Raw genomic sequence first — 23379 nt, 5'->3', positions numbered from 1 at the left:
TAGTGTCCCGTCTCCTATGACCTAGATGCGGAAATGACTTAATCTCTACATACATATGCACCGAATGTCCTGCATTATCTGGACACTGCAAGATTGTTCAAACCACTATACTACTGAAAGGAAGACTGAGTATTCTAATGGGGTAGCTTGTCCATAAAGACATGAAGGTCATCGCAGACGTAATTATGCACATGTCGACTCCTTTTACGGTAAATTTCCATCAGTGTTGGCAGTGTGATTTGCAGTCGTTACACAGCTGAGCTACGGGGTTTCGTAGCAAACTGCGCGTCCATCGGCGATTCACGGAACTGACAGCGTCCTCCACTTCTCTGGAAGAACCGTGTCCCGCTTTCCGGGGGCTCTCACGCTCGGCAGCGGGGACCTAGTGGCAAAACCGTCATTTCGTTTTGGAGAAACAGAACGCTTCCGCCCATAGCTCTGGCAAGTTACGAGCCATATAAGTGAATACAAATGACTGATTTCTCTCAAGAGATCGGGGTCGGAGAAACTAGCGAGGAGCCGCGCGAAACTTGACAATCAGTGTGGGCCTTATTAAGGAACGGGCAGCCGGAGGACGCCCACGTCGCCAGCTCAGGTGGTAATCAGTGCCCAGCCCGCGCGTATTATCACCTAATGGCGCCTAAAAAAAGAAGGCTCCACCACGGCAAACAATGGAATTGGCTCTTATTAGACAAACTGATATACATACGCTGATCGGCGAGGGGACGCGGGAGGGAAACAGCGACTAAAAAGCGGTCTGTAAATGTGTCGACTGTATATCTAATCAAAACTGAGTATACGCTGTAAGAGGATTTAAAATTAAAATAGAATAAAGAGAGGAGGCGATTATGCGCAGCGGCCGCGCGAATGCTTAGCCGATTCCTAATCCCTCGCGAGACCGCGCCGGCAACGACGCTGATTGTACAGTTAAACAGATTCAGAGGGACTGAGCGGGGGAACAATGGAAACCTTTGCCGTGCGTGAATAATATACTAAATACGACGGAGATTGCAGCTACAAATATGGAAGTGCCTCGGTCTGCCGGGGACGAGATGATGGCCTCATTGTGAGAGGATCGAAGCAAAGAAAGCAACAGAAGGTGCGGTAGTGAGTGGGGGGGAGGCAGCTGAGCGGCGCTCAGAGAGGAGTCACGACGTGCCGTTAATAACCCGCCGCCCCGTCGAGCGCAATTCTCTGCATTTCGGCGCCGGCGTCCGGCGTCCTTCCACATTTCCCCAAATCTGGGTGTCAACTTCCTAGCTATCGCCCTTCACTTCCACCCAACGTGCGAGAGAAGAGATAACTTGCCACGCACACAATCAATTCTTTCCGGTATGATCACCTCCCACAACACTGATAAGGGTATTTGTTGAAAGCGTACTTATTATTTACCTGGTTGGTGTACTGGTTAAGACACTCGACTACCGCTGGTGAGGAGTCCATTTCGAATCATCGCCCAGCCACAACGATGTTAGGTTCTCCGTACTTTTCTAAAATGACTTCAGCGCATGCCAATAAATTCCAAGACAGTGATCTCTTTTTTCATTTCACGTAATGTTAAAATTCTTTAGAAATACTTCTGCGCAACAGTAAACAAAAGTGAGCAATTCTTTCAACAGTTAGACCTTACACAACAAATGATATGACATCGAACCACTACGCATTATCTCGTGTCGTACAACCGTTTTGTGGGTTTCTGAGAAGGAAGTCTATTCCGAAATTTATGTTTTAATTTCACGGATAATAAATATCGTTTCTATAATCAGAGATAAGCATATAGCTCGCAATATACTTGACTTCCTGACTGCGTCCGTTCCGTAGGGTGTTCCAGAAAAAATTTAAATTACTCTCTGGAAGACGTTGCTCTCCCTCAATTTGAAGCCTTTCGTTACCTACATTTCTGTCGTAAAATTCTTATACTACACATAAAATGACTCTGAGCATTATTGGACTTAACTTCTGAGGTCATCAGTTCCCTAGAACTTAGAACTACTTAAACCTAACTAACCTAAGGACATCACACACATCCATGCCCGAGGCAGGATTCGAACCTGCGACCGCAGCGGTTGCGCGGTTCCAGACTGAAGCGCCTAGAACCGCTCGGCCACACCGGCCGGCTATACCACACATATATTCTTTCAGTTCAACCTACGCAGTCTTATGAGAAAGCTCTCTTGCAAATCATATTACAAATTCAATGAACCCTAGTGTTCCTTCCTATCTTATACCACGAATTATTAACAAACGTGTTAAGGAGCATCTTTGCTTTGCTGTCTTCTTACGCTCGCCACAGGTTCGTGTAAGCACAGAGTTCTCTTTCACAGGCCAGTCCGTGGTTCACGTAAGTGATCAACATCAAATCAGCACCAGTTTCATATTTCGTCTTACTTGTCACATTTTCACCTTCATAATTACTTCCGTTGTTACACAGTAATACACTCCTGGAAATTGAAATAAGAACACCGTGAATTCATTGTCCCAGGAAGGGGAAACTTTATTGACACATTCCTGGGGTCAGATACATCACATGATCACACTGACAGAACCACAGGCACATAGACACAGGCAACAGAGCATGCACAATGTCGGCACTAGTACAGTGTATATCCACCTTTCGCAGCAATGCAGGCTGCTATTCTCCCATGGAGACGATCGTAGAGATGCTGGATGTAGTCCTGTGGAACGGCTTGCCATGCCATTTCCACCTGGCGCCTCAGTTGGACCAGCGTTCGTGCTGGACGTGCAGACCGCGTGAGACGACGCTTCATCCAGTCCCAAACATGCTCAATGGGGGACAGATCCGGAGATCTTGCTGGCCAGGGTAGTTGACTTACACCTTCTAGAGCACGTTGGGTGGCACGGGATACATGCGGACGTGCATTGTCCTGTTGGAACAGCAAGTTCCCTTGCCGGTCTAGGAATGGTAGAACGATGGGTTCGATGACGGTTTGGATGTACCGTGCACTATTCAGTGTCCCCTCGACGTTCACCAGTGGTGTACGGCCAGTGTAGGAGATCGCTCCCCACACCATGATGCCGGCTGTTGGCCCTGTGTGCGTCGGTCGTGTGCAGTCCTGATTATGGCGCTCACCCGCACGGCGCCAAACACGCATACGACCATCACTGGCACCAAGGCAGAAGCGACTCTCATCGCTGAAGACGACACGTCTCCATTCGTCCCTCCATTCACGCCTGTCGCGACACCACTGGAGGCGGGCTGCACGATGTTGGGGCGTGAGCGGAAGACGGCCTAACGGTGTGCGGGACCGTAGCCCAGCTTCATGGAGACGGTTGCGAATGGTCCTCGCCGATACCCCAGGAGCGACAGTGCGTATGATCCTACGGTCTTGGCGTGCATCCGTGCGTCGCTGCGGTCCGGTCCCAGGTCGACGGGCACGTGCACCTTCCGCCGACCACTGGCGACAACATCGATGTACTGTGGAGACCTCACGCCCCACGTGTTGAGCAATTCGGCGGTACGTCCACCCGGCCTCCCGCACGCCCACTATACGCCCTCGCTCAAAGTCCGTCAACTGCACATACGGTTCACGTCCACGCTATCGCGGCATGCTACCAGTGTTAAAGACTGCGATGGAGCTCCGTATGCCACGGCAAACTGGCTGACACTGACGGCGGCGGTGCACGAATGCTGCGCAGCTAGCGCCATTCGACGGCCAACACCGCGGTTCCTGGTGTGTCCGCTGTGCCGTGCGTGTGATCATTGCTTGTACAGCGCTCTCGAAGTGTCCGGAGCAAGTATGGTGGGTCTGACACACCGGTGTCAATGTGTTCTTTTTTCCATTTCCAGGAGTGTATATTACTGGAGTCTCCCCGGCCTTTCATGCATTTATCAATTACCTTCTAGCGTGCTTTCTCTGTCATATCTTCTTGTTTTTCTCGTTAGTTGAAACGTTTAGGCCATATAATGCGTTATCCGAGCTAGGAACTGCCCCGTGCGTACCTTCACATCTTTTTTCTCCATTTTGCAGTTTCTTGCATTTTTCAACCTTTGCTCTTCGAAAAGATCTTAAATGATAATCCATTCCACTTTGCTATCATTACGTACATTATTACGTTCGGATATTGGAATTTACATAGTACGCCGTCTGACATTTCAAGCATAAGATTGTAAATCCTCATCGAGTCCCGTGTTTGTTGTCCTTATAGCCAGGAACAAGTAGGGAAGAAGAGTGGATAAAATTCACTTCAACAGTAACGGATGAGGGCACTATCAACAAAAGAAACTACTCTTTTTTAATTTGAAGAGTCTATCGTTGAGATGAGTGTCAGAAGTTCATAGATAAACCTTCAAAGCGCCAAACATCATGAAATCGTTCCTTCTCACATCGTGACTATCACACACTTGGAATAAAAACTACATATATTTAAGCTGACTAATTATATTGCGCGCCAAATGTGTCGGTTATGAAAGCAGAAGCGCGATACGATTGGCGGGTGTATGGGTAGCCCCTTCCCGGTGGACTGTTCCCATGTAGGATATTAAAATTTATATATGGGAGGCGATGCGCTATTGTATGCAGCTATCTGCTCTCCCTACAACAGTTAATAGCTTGTAAACGGCAGCGCCACCAATGAAAGCTTGCCGTCGGCATTAAAGCCTATCTCTCCGCGAGCGGAGCCGCACTTAAATGCTCGCATTCATTCTCCCACAGAAGTCTTTTACTATAAACACGTCGTGCGGCTCTTCTGAATAGTAATGTCCCGCCGGCAGTGACCCGAGCTCAATTCGGACAGCTACGAATGAATCTGTGAGCAGAGGACACCCAGTCAAGCTCAACTAGCGTTGCAGAACACGCTTTACTTCTGACGTCGCTACCACAGTTTAGACTGAAATTCTGGAATGTAGTTCTGGTTAAACACGTACGCCTATGGTTTTCCTTGTTTCTAAATGAGATTTAGTGCTGTGTTATGAAAGCAGAAGTCTAAATGAGATTTAGTCCTGTTCCTGGGAAAGATTAAACGAACGAGGTGGCAGTAGAGAGGACTCAACTAGCACGCGGATGAACGGCGGCTCGAATACCCGTTCGGCAATGCAGATATACGTTTTCCTAAATCGCTTAGTGTAAATGCTGGCACGGTTCGTTTGAAAGAACGCGGCCAATTGCCTTTATCAGTGCTTTCTACTTCTTATAACATATAACATTTTTTTACGTAAATACCTTCTTCAAATGGGAGTTTTAAGAACTGCTGCATGTTTAGGTGCAGGATTCTGCTGTAATAACAGCAACTAATTTGTGGTGTCGTGAAGGACGAGGCAGCAAACTCCTAGATGAGGTAGTTGACCGTAGTATCGCGGTAACCTTAGACCTCGTGGTAGCCGGTTGTAGAGCTTTCTGCATTTTCGGCGAGTGTCCTCAGTGCAGTCTGACATTTCTTAGGAACACTACGCCGTCCTCTATAGATGGTGACGCGAGACTAGCCTGTTTTTGTTGCATTTTCTGGAAATATGTATTTGTGCCAAGTACCGTTTTTAATCTCTCCATTACTTTTATTCTATATCCACCCATATCAGCACAAATACAATATGTCACGACACAAGCAGTCATTAGATTTATACAAGAGGTTTAACGTCCCTTCGACGACGAGGCCATTAGAGATGGACCACAAGTTCGGACTGGGGAAGGAAATACGCCTTGCCCTTTTCAAATGAATCATCCCGGAATTTGCCTGAAGCTGTTTAGGGACACTACGTAAAACCTAAATCTGTACAGTCGGGTGGGGATTTGATCTGCCGTACTCCATAATGCGTGTTTTGAGTCTTACCTCTGCGCGCATCTCGCTCGATACATTTACGCAGTTTGCACAATATCGACACGCTAGGGAGAGGCAATAATTAGTAACGCGTCCGCTAAGCGCTAACTCAAGAAAGACAAATGAGATTCCGCATTGACCTCAGGCTGCGTTGAGTTTTGGAACTGAGTATAACAATAAGCAAAGAGAAAACATGTGATAGTATGTAAAAAGAAAGGCCGTGCGGTTCTAGGCGCTACAGTCTGGAACCGCGAGACCGCTACGGTCGCAAGTTCGAATCCTGCCTCGGGCATGGATGTCTGTGATGTTCTTAGGTTAGTTAGGTTTAAGTAGTTCTAAGTTCTGGGGGACTGATGACCTCAGAAGTTAAGTCCCATAGTGCTCAGAGCCATTTGTAAAAAGAAACAGTGATCGCTGCTAGTACATCATCAAAACAAAACAGTCAGTTGTTATTTAGGTGCACAGTTGCTGAAGACACATATACGATTTTTGTAATTTCCTCCAGCGTGTGAGAGTGAGGAGATTCAAAATGAGATACAAATGCCTTTCAAAGGACATAACTTACATTGCAACATTTTATGATGATCTACTTGGTTAAATCTATCACAACCTTCGTACTAGGAACAGTTACTGTATTTTACGGCAGCAGGACCGCACATTTGCCTTCGTCTGAGAGTAGAACTTCTCCATAATGGCGCAGAGCGAGCGAAGCATTTAGCACGTACTGTCACGCCTGCATTGCCCACACCTCAAGGACCGCGTATTTGCAAGTAATTACTAATTACTGACCGCTAGTTGCTTGTTAACGCGCTCCACCATTTGGCCACAGTTCCGCCCCGGTTGCGTTTCTGCGAACGGTAGCGTAGGTGTAACGCAGACCGGAGACTTCCAGGCACTGAGGGCTTGTTGGAAATGGCTCACAACGACACACTAAAAATACCGCTTAAATCACTAAAGCTGTTGAAATTTCATATCTGATGTGTGCTATTTCGATTTCCTTTTTCGCTCTCTGAGAAGAAGCAGCAGTAACAAGAAGGTACTACCACTGTAGCCGTTTTTTCCGGCCTTCGGGGCAGAGTGGGCTTTTTTTGGACGAGGGTTTGCCTCAGATTGGAGGCAGGGTCGAAGTGCTGAAACCACATTAACCACATGCCACCAATAGCAGCGGCCGGCCGCTGTGGCCGAGCGGTTCTAGGTGCTTCAGTCCGGAAGCGCGCTGCTGCTACGGTCGCAGGTTCGAATCCTGCCTCGGGCATGGATGTGTGTGATGCTCTTAGGTTAGTTAGGTTTAAGTAGTTGTAAGTCTAAGGGACTGATGACCTCAGATGATAACTTCCATAGTGCTCAGAGCCATTTTTCAACAAATATGAGCAATGAGATCCGTTCGTTGCTTCGTGTATCTCAAGAGATGGGTCAGACAAAAACTCATTCATGCAGTCTTCTGATTCTCTGAAAGATGCTTGGGCACCCATTGAGCACAAACTTTGCCATAAAGAATCTTGTCACGGATTATGTGATGCACAGTTCCTTTCCTTATCGACAGTTCAACAGCAATGTAATGCGTGGTGATGCGACGATTCGTCCGTATGAGCTCCTCCATTACGAAATCGTGGCACTGGCGATGGTAACGTGCGCCCGGCATGTCCTTGATGTTTACATATCCCGTCTCATAACGCTGATACCACCAAAATATTGTGCACCATGCGAGGGACTGCGCTCCGTACAGATCTGTATCCCGCGATAAATTTGAGAAGTCTGTTCCCCATCCGCGCGAAGAAATTGGGTAACCGCTTTTTGTGCTGATAGGGAGAAATCCATCATGCAAAGAACTGCAGAAACAACTCGCCAGAAATGAGGAAATTGCTGTGAAGCCGTTAACTTCACTTGTGCAACAGGAAATACCCACCACCATGTCATCCTTCGGGAAACATATTCACCAACTGAGATTACATACAACGCCACTACAGCGAAGATACCTTTTCAATTGAGCATACCTTATACATTTGGTACTAACTCAGGAATATCTCACTCAATTAATTTGTCCGTTAGTACCTTCTGTTAATGTAAAGTAAGAACGTGCTGTCGAACTGAAAATTAGCAAATGAGGATCTAATTCTGTATTTGTTTTGTAACGTTTGCCCCAAAATCAAAGTCAGATCACGATTTTTTTCACAAAAGAATGTCTAGTTGCTCGTCACACTGAAATAACACGATTTCTACGATAAACATAAGACAGAGCGTAACAAAATAAAGAGCAGGATAACTCACTTTACGGTGTACATAACTACTATTAACCAACGTTTCTACATCATGCTCTCATTTCATTTAGCAGAAGGTATCGGAAGAAATGTTCAAATGACTTACTTTCTGTGTTGGGTTCGCTTCACACTCGCCGTGTTTTCATTTACACGATACACGAGCAGGTGTATTTTATGATCATATCTTTTTGATAAATTTAAAAGTACTCAATATTCGTATAAGCTGCAGCACTGTAGCTAATGGTATGCATATTCTTCGAACAAAAATATTTTGAGGTCTGACGTCTCAATCTTATTCTTCACCACCGCACGCACCAACATCGTCTGTTGATCATGAATAGAGAATCGCTTCAAGATATTCGCTAACAGCAAATATTTCCACCAATAAGTTCCCGGAGTAGGTAGATAATTTACCAAAAGTCATAGTAGTAGTAATCAACTCATGAAAAATGGATTCTAAATATACGACTGCAACGGACAAGCTTATTATGCGTGGCCCTCTTACTCACTGAACATTGTGAAAAATTTTGCCCTTCAGCTAAAGAAAATACTGAGGTCTGTCGGGATACAAAGCAACTGAAAGTCAGGTAATTTGCAGACTCGAGGCTGAACAAACATCAGCACTCATGTCTTCCCTCCCACGCCCGTATAAGTTGTAATCAGCTTACTATTCAGTGTCACGCGCTAGAAATCAGCTGCCGATATGGCCAACACCATGTACGTACGTAAGGATCCATTGCGAGCTTCCTTACAGATACGGCTGCTATCCTTCCGACATGGCACACGCAGTCCTGTGACGACTTTCCCTATTGTTCGTTAGCACCATAAGTGTGCTCTCAAGGAAACAAGCATTCCACGACGCAGTCCGCGACTCGCATAGCCAAGCCTAACGATTTCGTACGCAACGCATGACGTCCAAATTTATAGCCGCGTAACACAGGCGTGTTGGATTTTGAAAGTAGCGTATGTGTCGTCCCCTAGTCGAAGCTACGGATGCCCATTTCTGACTGTCATAGCTAACGTTGTCATCGCGAAATAAGTGAGTCACATGTCCGATGCCAAGCCCTACAGTTCAGGAATTGCATTGTTCGTACACAATATGGTCTCCGATGCAATTTTCCCAAAGACATTTTACTATAAAAGTGACATTGAAGATGTAACGCGCCGTAACGGGTCGAGAGATCGTTACCATATCGCCAGCCAGAAAATAACGAGCATACACAAACACGCCGATAAAGGAGGGAAGGGTAGAGTTTAGAGCGTCATCGGTATTGTGCTCATTAGAGACGGCTGGAAAAGATGTGCAAAGAGAGGCAGATGGAAGGAATCGACGGTCGCCTTGCCAAACGTCCCATACACGCATATGTTGTAAGAAATGGAGGGAAACTACGGAAAAGTTAAGAATCATGGAGCCTGGGAGGAGATTCGATACGGGTTGATACAGAGAAAGAGAGAGAGAGAGAGAGAGATGAAATGTGTTTGCTCCGGTGAAAATGTCTCATTATTCTTGACGTCCGCTCCCGGTAGTTTAGTGGTCAGCGCGACAGAGTGTCAGTCCTAAGGGCCCGGGTTCGATTCTCCGCTCGGGGACTTGGTGTTATGTTGTCCTAATCATCATCATTTCATTCCCATCGACGCGCAAGTCGCCGAAATGGCGTCAAATTGAAAGACTTGCAACCGGTGAACGGTCTAACCGACGGGAGGCCCTAGTCACACGACATTTATTTTTATCATTCTTGACTATTCCACGACACTGGTTAATGTAGCGGTAACCACTTGTATGAGATTCCAAAATACAGGCACTAACTCGTAATCATTATATCAACAAGTATCAAACGTCTTGACTTGTGCCTGTTCGTCGAATTAATAAGGTGGCATTTGACAGAATAATTCCATGGAAGAATAATTGCCCCTTACGAATGCAACATGCCTAGGTACAGAAAATAGGACAGGACAGCATGCCTTCTTTATATTACGATATTTCACTACGTCAAAATTGTCTGCAAAATAATTTCGACGTAGTGCACACGTTGTTAATTTTCCTGAATATAAAGAGCCGTTCTGAATTTTTCAGGTTGGTTTCCGGTAGTTTCCACAGGAATTTTCAAGAAAGTGAGGCTTGCGTCCTTAGTTCTGCCCCTATTACTCAAACCATAAACATTATAAGTTTCAAACACGTTAATGTAGGGGACCAATCGATAACATGATACACTACATCCTACAGTTCTGTGCGTTCGGTTCAGTATGTGTGTCACTGGAGCTCCTCATACACTCTTTGCAAAACGACATGGATGCTTGTGTCTGATAATTTTTCTTCTCAGGCGACCGAAAAATACGTTTATAAAACCAATCCTCCTCATACGCAGTCAGGAGATAAACCTGAACGGAGAAGTTTGACACAACATACCGCGCCGATATCATCACAATGCAGAGGAACGCGCCATCCCGAAAAAGGAAGAATGCTCTATCTTCAGTATTAACAGATTTCCAAACGCTGCACATCATAATCTCATTCAGTATCTTGCAGAACATTTTTCAGCTTATTAATAATTAGTTTCAATATTTTCACTGTGGCATCAGCACAGAAGTATAAGAGGCAGTCAAACGAAAACGAGAAAAATGAAAAAAGTAAGTAAACTTTTTATTATTTCAGAAGTAATCACCATAAATGTTACCACATTTTATCCCGCTGTTAGACAAGATGATCAACGTCTTGGTAGAAAACGTTCGCAGTTGCCTACGGAACTACGATAGCACCCAGGGGTGCATCTTGTCGACCAAAGCAAATCGACAACCACGAAAGTCTTTTTTCAGGGCTCCTATATATGGAAACCGCATACTGAGAGATCGGGACTGTATGGGGGATGTGGGTGGGTCCACATGTTACCAAGGTTGTTTCCAGTACGCTGCAGAAGTTCCGCTATGAAGCCCTAACACATCCTTCATACAGTCCCGATCTCTCCCCATGCGATTTCCATATTTTTGGAGTCCTAAAGAATGAAATTCGTGGCCGACAATTTGCTTCTGGCGAAGAGGCGCACGTCTGGGTACAATCATGGTTCCGTAGGCAACCACGAACATTTTTCCATGAAGGCATTGACCGTCTTGTCTCATAGTAGGATAAAGGTACCAACAGTTATGGGATTGCTTTTGAAATAATAAATAGTTTACTTACTTTTTCCATCTGCCTCGTTTCCATTTGACTGTCTCTCACACGATTCAGTTGACAATGTTATCACTTCTTTCTCTTAGTGCCGCAATTTAACAAAATATTAGAGACACATTTCCTTACCGAGCGAGGTGGCGCAGTGGTTAGCACACTGGACTCGCATTTGGGAAGACGACGTTTCAAACGTGCGTCCGGCCATCCTGATTTAGGTTTTCCGCAATTTTCCTAAATCGCTTCAGGCAAATGCCACGATGGTTTCCTTGAAAGGGCACGGCCTACTTCCTTCCCCATCCTTCCCTAATCCGGTGGGACCGATGACCTCGCTGCTTCGTCCCCTCCCCCAAATCGACCAACTAACCAACACATTTCCTTCTACAATTATGTTCCTGATTCTACCACATAAAACAGAAAAAAAGAAAATAGAACACACTCAACTGAATACTTTCCTAATGATGACGACGATGATGAACGATGTAGCGATGATAAACTGTTAATCTTTGCGAAGTGGGTTAGGAGATTTCTTCTAGGGTATTTCATCAAAAAATTCGTAAACGTTGGGGAAATGACGGATCCCATCATCCCTTTAACCATCCTCATTGGACCACTAAGGCATACTTAATAAGTTATGTGTCAAGGATATATCGTACTATTTATCCCCTAAGTTCTTTTGTTACTCAAAGTGAAAAGGTAGTTTCCGTGAAATTTCTGTTTAATATTCGCCTAACAAATCTTTTCTTCCTGAAAACAAGTTCACCGTAAATTCAACAAACCTTAAACTAGGCCTGCAACATCAGTTTGAGAAATGGGAGTAAAGCCTTGCGCTCAGTTACCTCAAGAAACATAAAGGTGAATGCAAGAAGCAAGAGAGAACAGTCTATCAATAATTAGAATGTGCCACCTGTGCGTCAACTTCCACGTGCAGTATGCCACCATTAGTATCCATAAGGTACAAAAACAGTGCATGTACTTCTGAGCACCGCAATTAGACAAAAAATATAACTACCAGCAAATTCTGTCATTCGGTTACCAATAACCTAGAATTTCAGTTCGCTATTTCGTCATTTTATTATGCAACGGACCCAAGAGCAGACACAAAAGAACAGGTCCTCGTAGCAGACACCATGGCTTTGCCCTGAAGCACAGCAAATTACCTTCGGTAAAACGCCTCCGCTTACACTGCAGCGGCACAAAGACTAGTTACTGACAGAGGTAAGCGCTTCATAACTACAAACATCCCTGATAGCGAACTCATCTCCTGTACTGTCAAGGATCCGTAAATGCAGCGCCTGTTTTACTGCGCGAGATAAGGGATACCTGGCTTAGTCACCGGGTAGCACAAAAAGATAGTGGCAATTAACGAGGCACAAAGTTTATCCTCTTCCTCCACTTCACAAAGGTGCTAACCGATAGTCACATATTTGCTGTTACCCAAGTACGCGTTGCGCTGCTGAACCAGGTACAATTATTGTTGAATCTTGACGTTTGAAGGATTTCTGAACGTTTCAGTGATATTTATAAAACCTCTCTTTATGCTCGACTTAGACATTCGAGAAGATCAGAACGTAAAACAACTTCCAAAACAAGCTCTTGATGGGCGTCACACTTAGATTCCATCTTTAGCCTTATGGCGAATGCCTCTGCAGTACAGAACGTCTCTAAATTAGCACAGAACTGCTCTGTTCCCCTCCCCTCACATGACAAGCGCGCACACATACACACTAATATTTCTGTGTACGCGTGTACCGTGACCACCGAAACTCTTTTTCTTAGTACATTCCGTTTTTATGTCTCGGTTTACATCAAGAACGGCAGACATTTAAGCGGTTTTCCTTGCGCAGTAATTGCTCCGAAATTTCGGAGCAAGTTGATTGCAACAGTCGTTAAGAACCGTTTTATTACCTTAAATTGCTGTTGTACAAGTTTTCAGGGCAAAACTCTTGAGTGATTAGTATCCTTGAACATTGCGATAGGTTTGCTTTAGGTCAGGTGATTTTATTCATCTGAAGCAATACATGTAAAGCTCGTTCTAGGAAACAACGTTATTTTACAAAATACGAACGAAAGGGACGCATTTAAAAGCAACAGCGGGAAGTAACAAGTTTTAGCAGCAACTATCCGCTCTCTCTAACAGTAAAAAATGAAGAAAACCGGTTCGAAACACAGTCTTACGGCGTCTGTTTACAGAATTTTGTGTGTCACGTGCCGTTCTGTATTCTTTGCTGTTTTCGATTTACCGATAGCATTCGAACAGAGACTGATATTCTTGAGTAATGCAGGGCTATGGCCGTTTCCTACTGCTGCTTCCGAATTAAAGCCCTGTAACTGAAAAGAGATCCGTGAACATTAGTTACCAACAGAATAGGAGATGTGGTATGTCGTTTGTCATTACCGAATGTGTGCGCAAAATGCGATTTACGCTGTGCACAGTACGCTTTTGTTACGAGTCCTCTTGACAAATGGTTCAAATGGCTCTGAGCACTATGGGACTTAACATCTATGGTCATCAGTCCCCTAGAACTTAGAAATACTTAAACCTAACTAACCTAAGGACAGCACACAACACCCAGCCATCACGAGGCAGAGAAAATCCCTGACCCCGCCGGGAATCGAACCCGGGAACCCGGGCGTGGGAAGCGAGAACGCTACCGCACGACCACGAGATGCGGGCAGTCCTCTTGACAGTACAAATACTTATATGGATATGTCCGAAAGAACAGACGCCATTGATGACCTGCAGCCGCCTAGAACGAAATTAGAATTATATTAATACCTTCAGCTGTTTACGGGCGCTGATCTATATCAACGGGGACAGGTGAAAATGTGTGCCCCGACCGGGACTCGGACCCAGGATCTCCTGCTTACATGGCAGACACTCTATCCATCTGAGCCACCGAGGACACAGAGGACAGTGCGACTGCAGGTACTATCTCGCGCACGCCTCCCGCGAAACCCACCTTGTATGTCCACACACTACATTCGTAGTGTCCCACCCCAACACACTCATTACTTGTGGAAGACATTCTTACCAAGTCCCGTAAGAGTTCGGGGAATATGTGTGCATCCGCACAGAAGAAGAAGGTCATGGCCGCCGGTATTGCCAGAATGATATACTTATATGGATATGGTGTATGTTCTTTCGGACATGTCCTAGCAACAAAAAACCAACATCATAGCATGGCCCCCGTTGTCCCATGCAACTTTTGTCCCACAAACTTTTCAGCTACTACCATACTTTCTGAGTTGTTCTAGATGGCAATAGTTAGTGGCTCAACATGTGTAGCTGGTCCCACGCATGGTCTATCGTGGACAGACCTGAGAATCCTGTTGACCACGGGAGTACCTCAACATCATGCATACATTTCACAGAGACACGTGTCTCGACGTGCGGACGAGCAAGGACCTGTTGAAAAATGGCACCAGGAGGCTGTCGCGACGTAGGTTGTCCGTCACGTACCTCTGTGCAGTCAGTGTTCCCTCAATCACTACCAGCGGTGGTCTGAAGTCGTACCAGATGGCTCCCCGCACTATGAAGCCAGGAGTAGCACCGCTTTGATTCTCGAAGTCATTGCACGAATAGGACCTCCACCCACGTCCCCGCCATACTCGTCGACTATGGTCATTCGGCATAGTGCAATTCCGCAGTTCACCACTGAACTCAATGTGACGTCATTCATCAGCAATCTATGCTTCCGGTGTTAAAGGCAGCCTACGCGTGGACGGTAGTTCCCTTGTCCGACTGCTGTCTAATCCGGCTGCTGCTAGTCTCCGACCAATGGTGCGGGATGACACAGAATTTTGTAGGGAATCCATTACTTGTTTCTGGAAAGCAGGCGCAAATGTGAAGGGGTTACGACGTGCTTGGAGCACAACACGGCGATCCTCCCCTGCAGTGGCCAGACGTGGCCGACCGAAACCTTGATGACCAGTGTGCCTGCCCTCGCAGTCCCATGCAGTGCAGCATCTTGTCAATGTTATATACCAATGACCCATAAATCTGGATACTGCACAATTCTACCAGCCGGCCAAAGAAAAATCAGCAATGGGGCTCCTTTCAAACTCCGTTGGATGTGGATAACGCTGTCTCACACGAGTACGCGGCATCTCCGTGTCCCTGGCGGTGATCACTAAACATTTGACGCTATTCACGCTCTATAAATTCCCTGCCTGGACTGGTAGTGACACTAAACACGTGCAACACTATTGCACTCTGGTGGCCGTTCTACACGTCACAGGGAAATGCAACTCTTTATCATTTACATACTCGCCGGTGGTGTGAACGAGTGCGAAGTTACACTGACATTCGACCGTGACTTCGCTATGCTTCACTTTTTTGGCAGGTAACGTACACTGCTCTGCAAAACTTACGGACAAGATAGATAAAGTAACATAACAAATTAACAACTCAGTGGAAATGAATGAAAGCCTGGGAGCATGTTGCCAGATGCCTCCCTGACTATAGCGCCTGAGTTCACACGGGGAGAATCGTCGGGAAACTGGAAGAGACTAAGTGTGACGAATGTAGTCCAGGAGTTTGGTATTGCTCACAACTTTGTTTCACGTGCACGGGGAACATTCCAAACCACAGGCACTGTTGCCCGAAGCAGAGGAGGCGGTCGACCACTGTCAACTACAGCAGCAGATGACTGCCACGTAATGCAAAAGGGAAGGGACCCACGACAAACAGCGGGTGCAATTGCATCCACATTTAAGAAGCCTGTAAGTCTCGTGATCTCACGCTCCACAGTGGCGCGGCGACTGCCTAGGAGTAGTAACTTTGTCCGACGTCCAGTACGTTGTGTTCCGTTGACACCTGCAAATGGGCGGCGTTTGCGATGGTGTCATGAGCACAGCGACAAGACCAACAAGTGGTCGCGTACTTTACTCGGATGAGAGAATATTCAGTCTGGGTAGTGATTCTAGACGTGCCCTCATATAGTGAGAGGTGGGAACACTTAATGCACCCTGGAACACTGTCGAACATTATCGCTTTGGTGGTACACTTGTTATGATGTGTGGAGGCATAATGTTGTATAGGTGTATTGACCTCCAACTCCCTGAGCACGTACTTTCACAGGTCACTATTATTGTGACACTGTACTCCTCCCCATGTGCGTCTTCTCAGGGGTGCATTCGGCCCTGATTTCATTTTTATGGGTGAGAATGCACGACCACATCGAACAGCGCAGGTGAAGGAGGTCTTGGGACGAGAGGATATTCGGCGTATGGACTGGCCTGCCCGTTCCTCCGACTTAAATCCCATTGAAGACGTGTGGAATGAGTTATGGAGGTGTATTGCAGCACGACCAGATGCACGTAAGCCCATCAACCGCTGTGGGGGAGGAACGGAATGCCCTACCAGAAAAACTCCTTACCAACTTTGTGGCCAGCATGGGAGCATGTTGCAGAGCATGCACTGATGTGCTTGGTGATCACACACCCTATTAAGAGAACTATGTCCCGCCTTTTGTAATCTCCAGGGGACCATCAAAATTGGCTGTGACTTTTTTGTGATTATTGTTTTGAATAAAAACGTCATTCCTCTTCGTCTCATTGCGTATTTCTATCAGTTACCTTCTGTACCAGTTATTTCTACACGTGGTCCAAGTTTCATCGAGCTACTTTATTCGGCAAAAAAAGTGGTTCAAATGGCTCTGAGCACTATGGGACTTAACATCTGTGGTCATCAGTCCCCTAGAACTTAGAATTACTTAAACCTAACTAACCTAAGGACATCACACACATCCATGCCCGAGGCAGGATTCGAACCTGCGACCGTAGCGGTCGCGCAGTTTGAGACTGTAGCGCCTAGAACCGCTCGGCCTCCCCGGCCGGCTTTACTCGGCACTGACACGTCAAGCGGAAGTTACTTTCGTCCTTGCGTTTTGCACCCCAGTGTACATATTCATACATTTCTTATCATCCCACGACATTCATTTCGGCAGCAGAAAAGACTACTGCTATATTTGCCATCTGACATATTCCAACATGCGACGGCAGACACATCCACTTGTCCTTGTGAGGGGAAACTCCCTTCATCGAATCCGAAATTTGAGCGTCCGCTGGAGCAATGGCAGCAGCCTGGCGGCTTTAGGACTAAATGGTGCCGCGTGGACGACTCGGCATATCGCGCTGCTAACTGTGGAGCGCGAAGAAATGCAAAATTCCTCCTCGCTCGCGAGATCCGCATTGCTGCTTGCAAGGACACAGCAGATACTGCGCCTGGCTCGGAGAAAACACGCCTATAAACGCGAACGAAATCTATTTAAGTCAGTCGAGGCAGCTGACAACCTGTTGCTCGAGACTAACGAGTTCCTTCTCTTTTTATTCCTGTTACCACTGACTTTAACGAAAATGTTCTAATGGCGGCGCCACTCGGAGAAGCTTTACGAAGAGTAATGCTGGGTGACCAAGTCACTTTAACATGGAACATTTAAAACATGTTGACTGATTAAACCTGTGTGCAGGACTGGAATTCGAACACGGATTCTTCTAAGGTCCGTCCCACTACCGCTTACACGAAAACCGGGTTAATGTCTCATGTGTTCCGAATTCACTTTCCAGAAGCAACTGAGATTCAATGAGCACAACGAGGTAAATCCCTCAAAACAGTGTACACGTAACACACACATGTTTCTGAGCAAGATTAGACTGCAGGACAACACGCAAGAAGCACCACAGATGTGTTAATACAGTGATACACAATGAACGAATACAGGGACAAAAGAACCGGTAATTTGTCAGGCGTTCCTCAATCGACGAATAACCGTTACGGAACAAAAAGAGGAAAGAAACTTAAACGGAACGGCAACTTGGTAGTTACCGTGTCACACAAAACTCAGTGTTTTCTAAGAGAGTTTCATTCAGGCCCTCTCGGCTAACTACCGTACAGAATGATAGCTTTTATAAGTGAGGTTGGGTGAAACAGGGAGGGCAAATAACACTGCTATTTGTTTATAAGATGCGACAGGACATTGGCAGATTTCCCGCTTTATTGTTCATTGTTGGCCGATCTGCGCTTGTGCTCCGTCTCGAATAACCTAGTTATCGACGATATCCTTCCCATTCTCCCACAACCGAGTAGTATCACTCGTACTGGCCAGCAGCGCTCACTAACTGAAAGCATATATCAACATTCCCCCCCCCCCCCCAATTTTCCTTCAACGAACATCCAATCAATTAACATCCCCGACTACATTTGCGGATACACGGAAGAAGACGTAAGACGATTGTTTCAGAGATATGCCGGTGTGTTCCCCAACAGGACACGTTTTGCTGACGATGCGTACGCAGTCTCAGCACAAACAGAAGCGAGAAGGTGAAACATATTTTCTCCAGCAAATCAGCGGCGAAGGCCGATATTTGGAAACCAGCTCTTTCGCAACACAAAAGGACAACACCTGTGGTTAGGTTATAAGGCTAGTAATAAATACACTGAAACGAAAAACGTGAGTTCATTCAAGGGAAATTCTGCAACAAACACGTTAAAAGAAGAAAAGGAGAAAAAAAAAGGATCGCTGACGTCTGTCCCTGCCGTCGCAGCAATTATTCAGGAGTATCTTACATTTCCACACACTATTTATTAGCAAAAGTTAGCAACGAAATTGATAATATTTTATGTAATATAACAAATTTTTAATGTGATGAGGATACTGTGTCATCCCACTGAGATTGTCATGCCGCGCTTGTTTAACTGAAAATAACTTCATACCGGTGAAGAAGCCCGTAATATTCAATAACTAAAACGTATAACGGGCAAAACAGAGTATTTATTAGACAGGAGGCAAGAACTTTGATTGGACTGGGATAGGGTAAAGTGTGAAATCGGCGGGTGGCTTGTTAAAAAACACCGTAACGGGGTCTCGCGAATTGATTTAGAAAAAGCATGGAAAACGTAAGACAGGGAGTCTGTACCCCGTTCTTCCCGAGTGTATCAACCCTTGAGCCAACTCGATCGGCAACGTGATTTCAAATCTAATTGAAACACAGCAGTAATACCTTATCTTAAGTTGCGTGATTATTTTATAACCACATGGGATTATCAGTAAAAATCACAATGGGTTTCTTTTAAACATAGGGGATGAGTTAATCTTAAGCATTTAGCAGTTACTTTAGGGGCTACCGAAATAATATTGCGGAACGCACAAATTATTGTAACCTTGAAAAGTAATGCTGTGTTTATGACACAGAAGTCTTTGCTGAGATATCAGATCAGTAGTTTTATCTTCCAGACCAATGGGCGACAGTCTGTCTCGGAAGTATATCCTCATGTTCTCCTCTGCAAATCCAGAAACCTGACCCTGACCTCTGTCCAGAGAGGCTGATTAACCACATAGGGTGACAAAAGAACAAAAATCGTGGTAATGTAATTTATACAACGCAGTGTTGATTAAAGTAACGAAAGCGCGCCCATAAACTGTCTAAATATTCGAGGGCAAACCGGTCACGGAAACGGAAACTTTGGAAACAATTAGGCCGATTCCGAGTCACGCGTTCGGAGGCGAGTCAAAGTCAAGCGCTGCAATCGGGCAGGCCGAGTGCGCAACACGTCCTGCCCAAATGGTAAGCATTCGCTTGCGAAACCTGGCACAAAGAAAAGCCTCACATCACAAGTGCCAACGCACCTATTTGGTGTCGGGCCCGGGTAGTCGGTCAACGTTCTGTAATGTGATGAGCTGGCAGCTAAAGTTTTTCTTTCGAAGACTGCCTCCGTATTATGCTGCTGATGTGCGAAAACTAGTGACGAAATTCGCTGCCGGTAGCACGAAGAATCCCACGTCTAGACTTCGATGTCCCTTCTAGCCGCTTTAGCAAAGAATCAGAGGGTAATTGGTTGTGATTACGATATAGTATCAGTATTCAGGATACATCGGCAGTCTTAATGTGTGGTTGAAAAGATTTCTGTAATAAACTTCAGATGTATGCATCGATAATTTGAGGTCGTCGAATAAAATGATATGTATAACCTTAAGATTCTTTGAATATATCGCATTACATACAGCGGGTTGGTATTACATCAGCTATGCGACTGTTTCCGTAAACATTTCTGAGTGTCGCATCAGGATATAGGACCAAAATGTGTAACAAAATTGAGCAATATTTGATGCTGAAATATTCGGAAAACTACAAGCACAATTACTTCGGACTGCCCTGTCTGATACGGACACACGACACCAAGAATTCCATGAAGATCGATCAAAATTTAACGTTCCGTCGTAGGTAAGGGAACCACTTCTGTCCTATCATTCGTCTGAAGCTATTCAGGGTAACCACATAAAACACAGATCATGACGGCCAGATGTGGATTTTGAGATTACAGAATCCAAACTACGACGTCGTCTTACCCACTGCAACAAATTTACGCAATTCCAGCAATCTAACATGGCGCAGTTTCCATCGGTACCATGAATTTTATCCACTGCAACTGATTTACGCTGATGATGCTACCTTCTCTCAAAACATATTTTTTTGTTGTTAAAGCTGACTGTTATGGTACACTATTACCTAGAACTAAATTCCTGACGTACAGCATAGATACTTTTGCCTTTTTTCTGAACTGTGCTTTGTTACTCTTCGCGATGTACTGACAAATAAGTTTCCGGCGTTTACGTTGACAATGGTAGAGCTTTCATGGTGTATGATAATCATTACTAAAGGTTTTGTAGCACCAGGCACCTCACGTAATGTCTTATTTTATACATCTCCTATTAACACCCTGCCGAAGTGACGATCTTTTAACACAAAACCAATCCTGACGTAGGTCGTCAAACCTGATAACGGCCTTTACAGAAGTGTCAAAATGCCAGATATTTATCATTTTTCAGAATTAGATACAAATAAATTTTAAAAATCTTCTACAACTTCACAATGGCCAAGGCAAGATATTCTATCTACACCCGATCTTTTTTGTTGGACACGGGTGCTGTTTTCTGAGATAGCCACGCAGTTGACGTTGCACCGAAGCCCGGTCGCTGTTGCTGGCGCCAGAATATTGGTTTCTCGTTAAAACCATGTAATCTCGAGGGTTGCCATTCGATCTGCGCTCGCCGTCAGACTGTGAGTAAAACGCTGCGCTTAATGCATCTCTCCGGTCGCTGTCATTTGCGGTTTTGGAAAGGTGCGTTCTCCCGAGAATCTCAACCTCACTTCTACTGACACAGCATGCCCGTTTTTAGAGGGTTATATTCACAGTATAAAAATTATTCCGGCCGTACTCCTCAGCACAAGTAGTCCGAAGCTTACGGAGTGCACGACTTTCAGGCGATGGACAATTCCGTCATGATTTCCTATGGCATCCAGACCGTATGATCTGTGCTTCTTGAGCAAAATTTCACTGACGTCTGAGTAGGGAATCGTATGTTTCGCAGATATCGGATAAGCCGTCAGCGTCGAGCAAATCGTGGTATAGAAACCTTTACCATAAAGTTAGTACCGAGAAAAGAAGCACCAGCGTCCATATTTAAGACCTTTCTGTAACGCGCTACATGGTTAGAGATAGATCAAATACATAGTTGTGTTTGGCTCCACATATTTTTGTGAACTTCATTTTCAAAAATGAAGTTTTTGAACCAATATCGTTCAACATTAACCGCCGTCCACTTTGATGACACTCATCGCATAAGCTGCTCCCCACGTGAACTTTTCTTTAAAAAACTGGCTCAAGACGACAAATGCAACTTCTCCCATTGATTTTTAAATACAATGGTGCCTGTCTATTGCATTTCATTTCATTTTGCGACTGAAAATTAAAATAAAAATTGGTAATGAATATGAGCTCTTTCTTCTCCTCGATAAAAATTTCCAGAATTATCCGCACCCCTCCTAAAACTACTTGTTGATACCTGCCCTACACTGTAATATGTAAGTTACTGTAGAAAAAAGTATCTTAATGTACCACGCTTCTGACTATACAGGGTGGCCAGAAACAGTCTGAAAAGCCTGTAAGAGTGTTGTAGGGTACGTTTACGTTGTGCTGAGGAAGAAATGTTCAGAAAAAATTCGATACCTTGCGCCGTTTCCGGGATAAATAGCACCGAAGATAGCCTATGAGGCCGCTGCGCGCGCAAATTCAAGCGGCCCGCCAGATACAATTAATGCCAAATGTTCTCACAGCGTAGAGCGCAGGAGACTGCTTAGCCTGTGGTTCGGGTTCGATTCTTACTACAGTACCATGTCCAATTTTTGTATCACTTTCTTGTTCGGTTTTAGGAAACTTAACGAAGAACGCGTTTGGCGACCATCTCTGGCGGCCCACTTGAATTTGATCGCTCAACGGCCTGATTGGCTAACTTTAATGCTAATTAACTCGGAAACGGTCCATCGAATCGAATTTTTTTGTTAACAATTATTTCTCTGCACAACCTACCCTACACAACGATTACAATCTTTTCAGACTATTTCTGTCCACCCTGTATACGAGAAAACTGTACCGGAGCGTGGCTTACCTCCAGCTAGACATATTTTGTCGGCAACGCCCTTAGGAATTAACCACCCAGATAGGCACGACGGACCAACTGAAAGGTCCTAGTTGTCGCTGTCTTCTCTTCCCAACGCAGAGGCTCAGCCACAATGCCACGGGTCCTACGTCTCCAACAGGATCAGCCGGCCGAAGTGGCCGTGCGGTTAAAGGCGCTGCAGTCTGGAACCGCACGACCGCTACGGTCGCAGGTTCGAATCCTGCCTCGGGCATGGATGTTTTTGATGTCCTTAGGTTAGTTAGGTTTAACTAGTTCTAAGTTCTAGGGGACTAATGACCTCAGCGGTTGAGTCCCATAGTGCTCAGAGCCATTTGAACTCCAACAGGATCAATACGGCCGATATTTGCTTGTCCGCAGCATCAAGATTGTTGCTGAGATGGAAATCAGTGGCGAGTTACAGCTTTGAGTAGATTACACACGATGGGGTCGCGTAACTGCTAAGAGCATTGTCTCTCTAGACGCAGGTATATACATACGAGTCACTGTTCTGCACGTTGTTTTAATTTATTAAATGAAGTCGGTATAAACGTATACTCCGCAAAGGGCAAATGAATTCCATTTCACAGTGATAATACGTTTCTTAAGATACGAGACGTTACAATACAGGACGGTTATGCATAAACCTTGCTCAGAAAGGAGATGATAGTACAATCCATCGCATGGGGTGGTACAGGGAACAGACTGCACTGCTGGCATACAAACACAA

The sequence above is a fragment of the Schistocerca piceifrons genome, chromosome X (genome assembly GCF_021461385.2).
Source record: "Schistocerca piceifrons isolate TAMUIC-IGC-003096 chromosome X, iqSchPice1.1, whole genome shotgun sequence".
NCBI lineage: Eukaryota > Metazoa > Arthropoda > Insecta > Orthoptera > Acrididae > Schistocerca > Schistocerca piceifrons.
This window is presented reverse-complemented; position numbering follows the sequence as displayed.